Source organism: Hordeum vulgare, chromosome 3H (genome assembly GCF_904849725.1).
Source record: "Hordeum vulgare subsp. vulgare chromosome 3H, MorexV3_pseudomolecules_assembly, whole genome shotgun sequence".
NCBI classification, from domain to species: Eukaryota; Viridiplantae; Streptophyta; class Magnoliopsida; order Poales; family Poaceae; genus Hordeum; species Hordeum vulgare.
This window is the reverse complement of record NC_058520.1, coordinates 299678798-299692941: the sequence shown is the minus strand read 5'-3', so window position 1 is coordinate 299692941 and position 14144 is coordinate 299678798. Positions and strand designations below refer to the sequence as shown.

The 14144-nt window shown below is 46.0% G+C and overlaps 1 pseudogene; it reads left to right on the top strand.

The window, feature by feature from the left end:
- The first annotated feature begins 5199 nt into the window (after window positions 1–5199).
- Window positions 5200–7881, top strand: LOC123441710 (annotated as a pseudogene).
- Window positions 7882–14144: the final 6263 nt, after the last annotated feature.

Here is a 14144-nt window from a genome sequence, read left to right as displayed (position 1 = left end):
GTGACCTGATTTCTTGCACGTGTGGCAGGTTCTTTTCTTGTAGTCCTCAGATGAAGATTCTGATTTCCTCATATCTCTTCTTGAAGATTTACCAAACTGGCCACGTCTTGTAAACTTTTAGAATTTCCTCATGAGTCTTCTTTTTCAGATGTGGAAATTGCTTTGGCCTTCAGTGTACGAGGTTTAGAATAGATTGGTCCATATAGATCTCTCTTTTCTTCCTATTGGAATTAATGAGTATTGAGTCTTTCGAGTATATCAGCAGGATCAAGCATCTTGTAGTCTGGTCTTTCTTGAATCATCAGAACCAGTGTATCAAGTGATGAATCCAAAGATCTTAGCAGTTTCTTCACAACTTCATGGTTAGTAATGTCTCGAGCTCCCAGTGCTTGTAGTTCATTTGAGATGTTAGTGAGGCCATCAAAGGTATCTTGGCAGTTTTCATTGTCAAGCCTCTTGAAGCGATTGAAGAGATTGCAAAGAACATCAACACGAGAGTCGCGCTGAGTTGATATTCCTTCATTGACTTTGGACAACCTTTCCCAGATTAGTTTTGCTGAGCCCAAAGCACTCACTCTGCCATACTAACCTTTTCTCAGATGGCCACAAATGATAGTCTTGGCTTGAGAGTCAGGTTGCTTGAATTTCTTCACATCAGCGGCAGAGACAGTGGAAGTAATGGAGGGAACACCATGTTCCACAATATACCAGAGATCATTGTCAATTGCTTGTAGATGCATCTGCATCTTGGTCTTTTAGAAGGGGAAGTCCTTTCCTTCGAAAGTAGGACATCCTGCAGTAACCTTAAATCATGCCTGCAGTCGACATAACTAATACTCCAAGTGGTTAAACCAAAATCACACAGAACAAGGGAGTACCTTGCTCGGATACCAATTGAAAGTGCGTTATATCGACTAGAGGGTGTGAATAGGAGATTTTTATAATTTCATCGCTGAGGAAATTACTTTTGAGGAGATTCCTCACTGATGAATAACTTGCAGCGGAGACAACAAAGGATCAGGAGTGCAAAGTAGTACTACAACAGTTTTCTCGATGAGGAATATGAAAAAATGTTTGCACAGTACGCATGCATATAGTAAGTAGGTGAGGATTAACTAGAATGAATAATGTGAGGTTGAGGGAATTCAGAGAAAGTCTTCAGCAAATTCTTCAAACAAAGACAATGAAAATCTTCAACATACAATATTGAGGAATTGAAAGAATTGAAGAAATAGAACCCGTATCACACTGAAGACAGTGGTTGATGAACCAGTTCCAACTGCTATGACAGTCGTACGTCTGGTTTGGAGCGGCTTGGTATTGAAACAAAAAGACACGCAGTCCCAAGACACACAGCCCCAACTGTATTCTCCTAGAGCTAAGGACACACAGTCCTCGCCCAACTCTCGTGGTAAGTCTTCTGGGCAGACTTCCAAACCTGCACAAACTTCGTCACCCGACGATCCACAATTGACTGTTGGATTCCTCTAGACCATGACGCCTAACCGTTTGGAGGATGCACGGTCCTCAAAGGTAAAAGGCCTCAGTTCCACACAGGAACAAATTCTTCAGTGATGCTCAATCACTTGGTTTTGGGTTTGTGGTTTGGTGTTTGGGGTATTTCCTCGCTGATGATTTACTCTCGAAGACTTTGAGGAATTTGGGTTTCTCTCAATGACAAGTGTTAGTTTCTCGCGGAGCAGCCAACCAGCTAATGGTTGTGGGGGCGGCTATTCATAACCTGGGAGCATCCCGACATGATTTGACATTAATGCCCTTAAATATTATGACCGTTTGTGTGGATAAGATCGGTGAGGTGGCGTGAATCGCGACAATGGTCGGGACTCTCAACTGTGAGAGTCCTCATGTCTCTCATATTCCTCACTTGAGGTTTTTTTAGGTTTAGGCTTGGGTTGAGCATCATGCGGAAATTCATTCCATAGTGTTACCTTGACCCCCTTTAATAGTACGGTGTTCCTATGACTCAAGAGTGAAGAAAATGAAACAGAAAGAATAAATCTTCATGCTCCAAAGTCTTCAAACAGATTTTCTTCAGGACACATCGAATTCCTCATCTTCAATATCTTCATGACGAATATCAATTTCATCGCAATTTCTTCGCGATCAAAGTCTTCAGCATAAGACCAATTTCTTCCGCAAATATATACATTTTTAGGGGTCGTTATTCGTTGTATAACTCAAACTCCTCAACGACTTATAGATCATGTGTACACTCATGAACACATTAGATACTTAACCTATAATTCTTCAAACCACCAAAATCACTAAGGGCACTAGATGCACTTACTGGGTTCCTTGGGTATACCCAAGGTTTGGATATGGCCACTCCTTATTCCTTAATCCATCGTGATCACACCCAAAATTTGAAAACATCATCACACAAAACTCAAGTGAAACCTCGTGAGATCCGTTAGTATAATAGACAAATTATAAATTTCGGGTATTGTCATAAATTGATTCATATTTAGTTATTGCTTAAAGTGCGGTATGCTAACTTATCCATCAACTGTGCCGCCACCCCCCCCCCCCCCGATATAATCCATAGCATCATCAAAAGAAGCAAACTATGCAACCAAAAAACAGAATCTATCAAAAACATAACGGTTTGTATTGATCAACAATAAAACCATATTTTTGTAACTCCAAAATTTCAGAAAAAATAGGAATATCAAGGAAATTTGTATATAAATGATGTGTAAAAAATGCAGATAAAAAATATTCACTAGACATAAAAGTTTCGAATTTCGCACTGTATCCATTATACTATCATCCAAATCAATCCCATAGGCTTTACTTGGCACAAACACTAATTAAAACATAAAAAACATTCATTACAATGGAAATAATCATGTCAACTCAAAATTATAGAAATTAGAACAAAATATTAAGACAAGTATTGGGTTGCCTCCCAACAAGCGGTCATGTTTTGTTGGGGGAACGACGATCTATGGGACCTACGAGGACCCTTGTGGTTCAAGACAGGTGGCACCTGCACAAAGAGGCTCATAGATCACAAGCACTCTCAAGGTTTTAGACATGTTCGGGCCACTAGAAAGCATAATATCCTACGTCCTGTGTGTGAATTATGTGGGTGGAAGTCCAATTACGGTAGTGCAACAACCCTGCCAGGAAGCGCGAGGAGTGCGGCTACGCGTGCCAATGGACAATGTGTCGACCTCTCTAAAGGTGTCCATGGACCCCCTTTTTAGTGCAAGGGGTTAGCATAGTGGCTAAAATAGTCTTTTTGGAAGGGTGAATAGTGGCTTCTATAGCTGCCTAAACTGCTGACATGACGTACAATTGCGAATACCTAACCGTGACGGATTAGGATAGGAGAATTAAATGCATCATGAGGTGTCAACTAACGGTGTCCCCCGGCAAGGATCATCTCTCCTTATGTGTCGTTTGCCTAGCTACGTCTTATTTTCTTGACACGCAATGGGACGGGTATCAATACAGCTGTTGCATGTCCTTGACTTTTGCGAGAGGCTTTTGACCAGATCCACCTAACTGTCTGCCTGCTCGACACCTCACTCGTGTTGACAATCAGCGTGATGAGGTTGAGCGGCGGAGATATGTAGGAGTCGTGCCTACTGCGGGCTGCCGGGTCTTCTCCCTCCCGGGAAGGTGGCTTGCCGACGATCTTGTCTTGTAGTTTGGGGTTTGAGCTTCCCTTCGGAAGGGTGTTTCCGGGCGACGAGGTTGCTGCCATTTGTGCACGAGTCAGGGTACTAAGGGATCCATTCTCTAATACACCGACATTAACCCCCGGGCCTGGACCATACTGAAGTACTCGATTGTTGTCCTAGGCACAAAAACCAGTGCACAGATGCATGGCCGATCTTCACCACGGCCATGATGATGGTTTTTTACTATTTTCCCATGACACATTTTGAATGCGGGCCATGGGAGTGGTGGCGCATCTCAGGAAGGTGCGGTTGCATAGGAAGGGGAGATGTGGCCTCTGTGGATTCCGTCCTTATATAAAAAGGAAATCCACAGGTTCGCTACTCATCGCCTGGCCTTTGCCAATCTGCTGCTTTGCCAGCTTTTCTCCTCGAGTGATGTGGAACCCCCGAGCCAGTCCACCATCTTTTCTTGTTGTCCACCTCCATGCGTGTAATGGTACCTAAGCATGTGTTGTCTGACGCCACCTCCGGCCCCACAAAGAAGGCCAAGAAGTCCTCCTCCTCTAAGGCAGAGGCGCTGGTAGAGGAGCGGAGGAGTAACAATGTCTTCCTCCCCTCGATGCTGTCGGGTAACAACCTTATCGAGTGATACAAGATCATGTGGGAAAATGAGACAAAAGCGCACACGATGCCGCATGTGATCCCATGCGATTGCCCACCCAGCGTAGGGAAGTAACCGTTCTTCACGGCATACTTCTACTGAGGGTCGGTTCCCCTTTCTTCACCTTCTTCATAGATCTGTTTCTCACCTACAGGTTTAGGTTCTTAGATTTCACGCCTCATACGATGACCATGTTCTTGGGCTTTGTGAATTTATGCGAAACATTTTTGGGGGTAGATCCCAATAACTCCCTTTTCCTCCATTTCTTAATCCCTCGCGTAGAGGGGATGCTCGCTGTGGCAGCATCACGTGGATCCCCCGTGCCACCCATAAGGAAATGTATCCTCCCGGCAATATGCACAAGAATTGGGATGAGTTGTGGGCGGAGTGGTGCTACATCATGGATAAGAATCCCCGAGTCTTCTACCGGACATGGACATCCAAGACCGTCTATGCCGACAATTGGAGCAATCTTGGTAAAGAGGAGAATAAATTGGATATTGCCACTGCGTGCATCGCCCGTCTGAGGGCTTACGGTGTCACCATTGAGATGGTGGGCGAGGATCTTCTCGCTAGGCACATCGCCCCCTCCAGGATCAGGGGCTCTTCATCTAGTAGTACGGCAGCCCCACCGACGTTACGCGGCTGCGCCCGAGGATTGACATCCATTTGATGATGATGCAGCTGGCCGTCTTGAAGAACCAGCTCTTCTGCCCTGAAGGGAAGTACAAGATCACAGAAACCATCATCCCACACTAGAACAATTCTACGAGGGACTTGATTTTGACGACGATGCCCGTGTACAATGCCCATCGGGTTGAACCCAGATGGAAGTCGCCAGCATAGGAGCGAGTGTAGGAATGGTGCAACAATTGGACGGAGGTGCATATGACGGACAAGGGAGACCTGGTCCGCAACACCATCGAGCAAGAGGTTGATTTCATCGCCCAGAGGGTGGCGGAGGCGGGGCTCACCGGGGGCAGTAGTAGTTCTGGCGCCACCACGAGCGAGGACGATGATGAGGAGACCGCCGGCGAAGAGGGGGCGGACAAAGAAGCACCGGGGTTCGACTTGCCGGGGGAAGTTTTGGGAGATGATGGGCCAGGAAAGACATGGATCAGGACCCGAAGAGCCTCAGGTTCGCACAGCCCCAAGGAGAAGACTTCTTATTATTCCTCGTTCTTATTCCGTTCTCAGCCCGAGGAATAAGGAGAAGGCATTACGTTCTCCGCAGGGCCACCATCGGGGAGCCGGCCTTCCACTCCGTCGAAGGTCAACGAGGAATAAGAAGATCACGTCTTCGACGTTGTCCGTCTGCGGCGGCTGAGGTGGACCATTGCGAAGCGCGTGGCGAGTACCTCTGCACAGGCATCGAGTCCTTTCAGCTCTGATGTACCAATATAGCAATCTGGGACAGCCACGCCACCTCTCGCTCCATCTGCTCACGGAGGGGGAATGTGGGATTTGTCCGCCCTTATCTCTTTGGAGGAAGAAGACGAGTAAGTGCTCATACTGGGATTTCCTGTCGATTGCCTCGACATTCTTGACGACCTTGTTGTTGTTGTTGTTTCTGCAGGGTAGGGATACCTTGGCGCAACGAATGGCCAAGATAGTGAAACCCACAACCATAGTGGGGGACACGACAAGCTCTGCACCGGAGCAGGAGGTCATAGACCTCATCCCATCAGTCAAACCCCGGCATGAGGCTTCCCCTCCGCATCCGGCAGTGAATGTAGGTGCGAGTGTCGACGATGCCATCTCCATTCCACTGACGCGCGGTCGGATCCTCCAGAGGCATCCCATGAATGCTCGACCCATGAGGGGAGCTCCCCGGCAAGGGCCTCCATCGATAAGTCCATACACAATGAGGACGCGCTAGTAGGTGATACTGTCGGTGGTCATGCAACAACAACGGATGTTCCCGGAGGACAGGGTGCCCCTCCTCAACAAGAACCCAAGGGTAAGTCCCTTATTGTCGAAATCTATGATTCTGCATCTTTCTTTTTGTCTTCTTGAACTTCCTTGAGTCCAATTTCCTTGGTATTGTAAATCTTCCTCTGCGTGTGGACATTGACGCGGGTGACATGAAGGAGGACATCACCAAGGAGGGCACTGCAGAAGCAAGCCAAATCGGGGTGGAGGAATAAGCCGGTCGCAAAGCTGCCACAGAGGCTAGCAAGAGGCCCGTCGAGGAGCCATCCCTAGACGTAGTGAAGGATTCCAAGAGCACTTCCACTTCAGGAGCGCCCGATGCAGGCATGCCCATTTTGTTGGGGGCAGCCAGCAGGGTTGTGGCCATCTCATCATCATCACAGGGGCCACTCCCGAGCCGGTACCTCAAGGTAGGCGACTTGCAGTTCGTTAACTTCCCCGACAGAGTAATTTTAGAGGCCTTCTCCGAAGTCAGGATGTAAGTGGACAGTTTATTGGACATTATAGAACTTACCCGCATTGCCCTAGTTCGTTTCAGTGCCTCGTCCCTGCAGTTTCCACCACACGGACCCTTGCCACCTTGACGGCGGCTCCTCTTTTATCTTTGACGGAAGCGGCGACGGCGACGGCGACGACTGTGCTAGCCCCCGGTCGAGCGCCCTGCGCCCACCAAAGCCCGCATTCAGGCCGCCCCTCGCCAGCCCGCCACCGTCTCACCGAGATGCCACCGCTCTCGGCCCTTAACCACGGCCACCGCCACGGGCGTCTCGCCGTCGTCCCCCGCGTTCCACGGTGAGTGCTTCGTCGTCGGGGACAACATCGACACCTACAAGATCATCCCGGCCGAGCACCTGACCTGGTGCCGTCCAAGCCTGACGAGTACCGCAAGCTCGGCTCCTTCGCCTTCGTGGGCCTCCCCTCCGCGGCCTACCTGATTTTGTTTGTGGCCCCCGGCGAGGAGTCGCCGTGCTACGCCGTCATCATCGGCGGTGCCAACTTCGGGTGCGGCTCCTCCCGCGAGCACGCGCCCGTCGCGCTCGGGGCCGCCGGCGCGCGCGCCGTTGTGGCCGAGGGCTACACCCGCATCTTCTTCCGCAATTCCGTGGGCTTTGGTGGGTTGTCGAAGTATGCCACTTAATTTAATTAGATGTCCACGAACGCCATATGAGCCTTTTTAAATAGATGGCATATGTGGGACAAGTGGACACCAACGCCATTTACATCCTCACTCCGAAGTCAATACCATGGATGAAGTTGTACCCACTGCGGGAGGGGGAGTGGATGTCAACCCCTCTAGAGGGTAGACGAGGCAAAGGAGCACGCCATCTTGTCCTCCATGAGCAAGAGCTTCGGGCAACTGCACGCGCATTACATTGATCTTTTGGAGAGGTTGGACCACCGGAAAGCCCTCCTTTCCATGGCGGAAAACTGTTTTCAGGAACACCTCACCGAGTCGCGGGCTTGGTTTGTCAAAAGGCACCACGAGCTCCCCGAGCACCGCAAGACCTCCTCAAGGCTGAAGTCGCATTCCTCAACCAAAAGGACGAGGCGAAGAAGAACTGGCGGGAGGCTGACGAATCCATTGTTCGAAATATGCCCTAGTGGCATTAATAAAATAGTTATTATTTTATTTCCTGTTTCAAGATAACCATTATTATCCATACGATAATTGTATTGAATGTAAACACGACTACACGTGTGAATATATAGACAAAACAATGTCCCGATGAGCCTCTACTTGACTACCTCGTTGATCATAGATGGTTAAGGTTTCCTAGCCATGGACAAGTGTTGTGAGTTGATAACGAGATCACATCATTAGGAGAATGACGTGATGCACAAGACCCAAACTATAAACAGAGCATGTGATCGTGTCATTTTGTTGCTATTGTTTTCTGCATGTCAAGTACACGTTCCTATGACCATGAGATCATGTAACTCACTAACACAGGAGGAATGCCTTATGTGTATCAAACATCGCAATGTAACTGGGTGACTATAAAGGTGCTCTACAGGTATCTCCAAATGTGTCCGTTGAGCTAGCATGGATCAACACTAGGATTTGTCACTCCTTATGACGGAGAGGTATCTCGGGGCCCACTCGGTAAAACAACATCGCAAAAAGGCTTGCATGCAATGTGACTAAAGAGTTAGTCACGAGATCTTGTATTACGAAACTAGTAAAGAGACTTGCGGGTAACGAGATTGAAATAGGTATGGAGATACCGACGATCGAATCTCGGGTAAGTAACATACCGAAGGACAAAGGGAATGGTATAGGGGATTAACTGAATCCTTGTCATAGAGGTTCAACCGATAAGATCTTCATAGAATATGTAGGATCCAATATGGGCATCCAGGTCCCTCTATTGGATATTGACAGGAGAGTGTCTCGGTCATGTCTACAGAGTTCTCGAACACGCGGGGTCTGCACACTTAAGGTTTGGTGATGTTTTGGTATAGTTGAATTATTGATGTTGGTAACCAAATGTTGTTCGCAGTCCCGGATGAGATCCCGGACGTCACGAGGGTTTTCGGAATGGTTCGGATACTAAGATTGATATATAGGAAGTATCCATTTGGCTTCCGGAAGATTTTCGGGCATTACCGGTAAAGTACGAGGAGTGACGAATGGGTTCCAGAGTTCCATCTGGAGGGGCCTCTCACCCGGGAGAGAACTAAAGAGGCCCAAGGGTAGAGCACCAGCCCACCCATGTGGGCTTGGTTCGGCCGAGGAAGGATAAAGGAAGGAAGAGGTGGGGCAAATCGAAATAGGAAGGGACTCCTCCTTCCAATCGGATTGGAGGAGGACTACTCCTCCTTGCTTCACACGCCGGCCAAACCTAGGGGTTTTTCCCTAGGACGCCACCCCTTCCTCCCACCTATATATAGTGGACGTGAGAGAGGCTTTTGGCACGCAGGCCATAGTGCAGCCCTCTCTCCCTCCACAACTTCGTGACAACTCGCAGCTAGTTCAGCATGGCACGGCGAAACCCTGCCGGAGTAGCTCCACCACCATCACCACCACGCCGTCGTGTTGCCTGAGAATACAGCTACCTCTTCGTCTCTCTTGCTGGATCAAGAAGGCGAAGATCGTCATCGAGTTGTACGTGTACTGAACGGAGAGTTGTCGTTCCTTGGGTACTAGATCGGGACGGAGTTCGTGGGACGCTTGCGATTCGGATCGCGAAGACATTTGAATACATCAACCGAGTTTTTTAATGCTTCCCGCTTAGCGATCTACAATGGTATGTGGATATGATCTCCCCTCTCATAGATGATCGGTTTTGCATGTGCGTAGGAAATTTGTTGTTTCCCATGCAACATTCCGCAACAGTGGAATCATGACCTAGGTTCATGCGTAGATGATATATCGAGTAGAACACAAAAGAGTGTGTGGGCGGTTTTGTTCAATTTTCTGCCCTGTGTATTCTTTTCTTGATTCGGCGGTATTGTTGGATTGAAGCGGCCTGGACGAACATTACTCGTACGGTTACGAGAGACCGGTTTCATCGACTAACATGCAACTTGTTGCATAAAGATGACTTGCGGGTGTCAGTTTCTTAAACTTTAGTTGAATTGCATTTTACCGAGGTGGTCCTTGGAGAATGTTAAGTAGCAATTTGCATATCATCGTTGTGGCTTTGCATAAGTAAGATGCGATCATTCTAGATACCCATAGCAGCCACGTAAAATTTGCAACAACAAATTAGAGGAAGTCTAACTTGTTTTTGCACGGTATGCATGTGATGTGGTATGGCCAATGACATGATATGATATATTGGATGTATGAAATGATCACTATGTAATAGTTAAATATCGACTTGCACGTCGATGCTACAACAACCGGAAGGAGCCACATGGTTGTCTTTAATTATTTTGCGCTTAGAGATGCCTTGCTTTATCGCTAGTAGTAGCTTTAATAGTAACAACATAGTTAGTGGGACAACCTCGATGGCAGCACGATGATGGAGATCATGGTGTGGCATCGGTGATGATGGAGGTCATGTCGGTGCTTTGGTGATGGAGATCAAGAAGCACAAGTTCATGGCCTTATCATGTCACTTATGATTTTCATGTGATCTTAATCCTGTTATGCACCTTATTTTGCTTAGGACAACGGTAGCATTATAAGGTGACCCCTAACTAAAATTTCAAGATAAAATTGTGTTCGCCCCAACTGTGCACCGTTGAGACAGTTCGTCATTTCGAGACACCACGTGATGATCGTGTGTGATAGACCCTACGTTCACATACAAGGGGTGTAAAAAAGTTGCACACGCGGAACACTCGGGTTAAACTTGATGAGCCTAGCATGTACAAACATGACCTCGGAACAAAATAGACCGAAAGATTGAGCATGAATCATATAGTTGATATGATCAACATGGAGATGTTCGCCACTGAAACTATATTGAACTCATGTGATGATCGGACTTGAGTTAGTGAATTTGGATTACGCGGCACTCAATGAATAGAGGGATGTCAATTTGAGTGGGAGTTTGTTAGTAATATGATCAGATAAACTCAATTTTCTTGAACATAGTCTAAGTAATCTTTGCAAAATTTTATGTTGTAGATCAATTGCTCGCGCAGTAGCAACCCTAAATTTTAATGTGTTCCTAGAGAAAGCTAAGCTGAAAGATGATGGAAGAAACTTTGTTGACAGGGCCCGTAATGTGAGGCTTAATCTCACGACTTCCCAAAAGCAATATATCCTTGATGCTGCGCTAAGTGATGCACCACCCAAGACATTTTAAACTCTTGGCAGTCGCGTAAGGATGACTAGTCATTAGTTCAGTGTGTAGTTTTGTATGGCTTAGAACCGGTACTTCAAAGACGTTTTGAACATCATGGAGCATATGAGATGTTCCAGGAGTTGAATTTTATCCTTGAAAAGAATGTCCGGATCGAGAGGTATGAAACCTCCGGTAAGTTTTATGTTTGCAAAATGGAGGAGAACGGGTCTGTCAGTGAACACATACTCAGAATGTCTGGGTAATCTAACCGTCTAGCTGAGATGGGGATTGCTCTTCCGCAATAGGCTATCACTGAGAGAGTTCTTCAATCTCTGCCACCTAGATATAAGAGCTTCATGTTGAACTATAACATGCAAGGGATGAATAAGTCACTCGCCGAGCTATTTGCGATGCTGAAAGTCAAAGAGTCAGAAATCCAGAAAGAGCATCAAGTGTTGATGGTCAATAAGACCACCAGTTTCAAGAAAAAGGCAAGGGAAAGAAGGGTAATTCCTCGAAGAGTGGCAAAGTTGTTGCCCCTCCAACGACGAAACCCAAGGCTGGAACCAAACCAGAAACTGAGTGTTATTATTGCAAGGGGACTGGTCACTGGAAGCGAAACTGCCCCAAGTATCTGGCCGATAAGAAGGCGACCAACGCCAAACAAGGTATCTTTGATATACATGTTATTGATGTGTACCTCACCAGCTCTCGTAGTAGTACCTCAGTACTTGATACCGGTTCTATTGCTCACATTTGCAACTCGAAACAGGAACTACGGAATAAACAAAGGCTGGTGAAGGATGAAGTGACGATGCGCGTGGGAAATGATTCCAAGGTTGATGTGATTGCCGTCTCCACGATTGCACTTCAGTTACCATCGGAATTAGTGATGAATCTAAATAAATTTTATTTAATGCCCGCGTTAAGCATCAACATTATATCTGGATCTTGTTTATAGCGAGACGGTTACGCACTAAAGTTAGAGAATAATGATTTTTCTATTTATATGAGTAATATCTTCTATGGTCATGCACCCAATGTGAGCGGTTTATTCATGTTGAATCTCGATAGTGATTATACACATATACATAACACTAAGACCAAAAGATGTAGAGTTGATAACAATAGCGCCCCTTTCTTGTGACACTGTCGCTTAGGTCATATTGTTGTAAAACACATGAAGAATCTCCATGTTGATGGACTTTTCGAGTCACTTGATTTTGAATCACTTGACACATGCGAACCATGTCTCATGGGCAAGATGACTAAGACTCCGTTCACCGGAACAATGGAGCGTGCAAGTGACTTGTTGGAGATCATACATACTGATGTGTGCGAACTGATGAGCATAGAGGCGTGATGTGGATGTCGTTATTTTCTCACCTTCACTGATGATTTGTGTAGATATGGTTATATTTACTTAATGAAGCACAAGTGTGAAACATTTGAAAAGTTCAAGCAATTTCAGAGTGAAGTTGAAAATCATTGTAACAAGAATATCAAATTCCTACGATCGGATCGAGGAGGTGAGTATCAGAGTTACGAGTTTCATACTCACTTAAGACAATGTGGAATTGTTTCACAGTTGACACCGCGTGGAACACCACAGTGTAATGGTGTGTACGAACGTCGTAATCATACTTTATTAGATATGGTGCGCTCTATGATGTCTCTTACCAATTTGCCGCTATCGTTTTGGGGCTATGCATTGGAGACAGCTGCATTCACTATAAATAGGGCACAATAAAAATCCATTGAGACGACAACATATGAACTGTGGTGTGGCAAGAAGCCAAACTTGTCGTTTCTTAAAGTTTGGGGATGTGATGGTTATGTCAAAAAGCTTCAGCCTGAAAAGCTGGAACCCAAAGCGGAAAAGTGTGTCTTCATAGGTTACCCAAAAGAAACAGTTGGTTATACCTTCTATCTCAGATCCGAGGGCAAAGTATTTGTCGCTAAGAACGGCTTTTCTTGAGAAAGAGTTTCTCTCGAAAGAATTGAGTGAGAGGAAGATAGAACTTGATGAGGTTGTAGAACCTTTGCTTCAACCAGATGGTGGTGTAGGATAGAAATAAGTTCCTGTCGAATCTACACCGGTTGAAGAGGATGCTAATGATGATGATCATGAATCTTCATATCAAGTTGCCATCGGACCTCGTAGGTCGATAAGGGCACATACTGCTCCAGAGTGGTACGAGAATCATGTCTTATCGATCTTGTTGTTAGACAACAATGAGCCTACGAGCTATGGAGAAGCAATGGTTGGCCCGGGTTCCAACATATGGTTAGAGGCCATGAAGTCCGAGATAGGATCTATGTATGAAAACCATTGTTAAGGAAATCGTTAACATGTAGCAGCTCGGTTGGTTGGCGAGTAGGGGATTAGTTGGCTAATCGGCAAGTTAATCGGCCATTTAATCAATTAATTGAACGATTTTCTGGTTTATCGACTACTCAGTGCCCCTATGAGTAGGGGATTAATTGGGAAGTTAACAGGTTAATCGGATGAATTCTTGAACATGGATGAAAACAAAGTATGGACTTTGGAAGTATTACCTGAAGGCTGAAAGGCCATTCAGAACAAATGGATCTTTAAGAAGAAGACGGACGCACACGGTAATGTAACTGTCTATAAGGCTCGACTTGAGGCAAAGGGTTTTTCACAAGTTCAAGGAGTTGACTACGATGAGACTTTCTCACCAGTAGCGATGCTTAAGTCTGTCAGAATCATGTTAGCAATAGCTGCATTTTTCGATTATTAAATTTGGCAGATGGATGTCAAAACAGAGTTCCTTAACGGGTTTCTTAAGGAAGAGTTGTATATGATGCAACCTGGAGGTTTTGTCAATCCAGAGAATGCTGACAAAGTGTGCAAGTTCCAACAATCTGTTTACGGACTGGTGCAAGCATCTCGGAGTTGGAATCAACGATTTGATGAGGTGATCAAGGTGTTAGGGTTTAGACAGGTTTTTGGAGAAGCTTGTATTTACAAGAAAGTGAGTGGGAGCTCTATAGTGTTTCAAATATTATATGTGACTCACATATTGCTGATTGGAAACAATGTAGAACTTTTGGAAAGTGTAAAGGATTACTTGAATAAAAAAAATTCAATGAAAGGCCTTGGAGAAGCTGCTTACATATTAGGCATTAAGATCTATT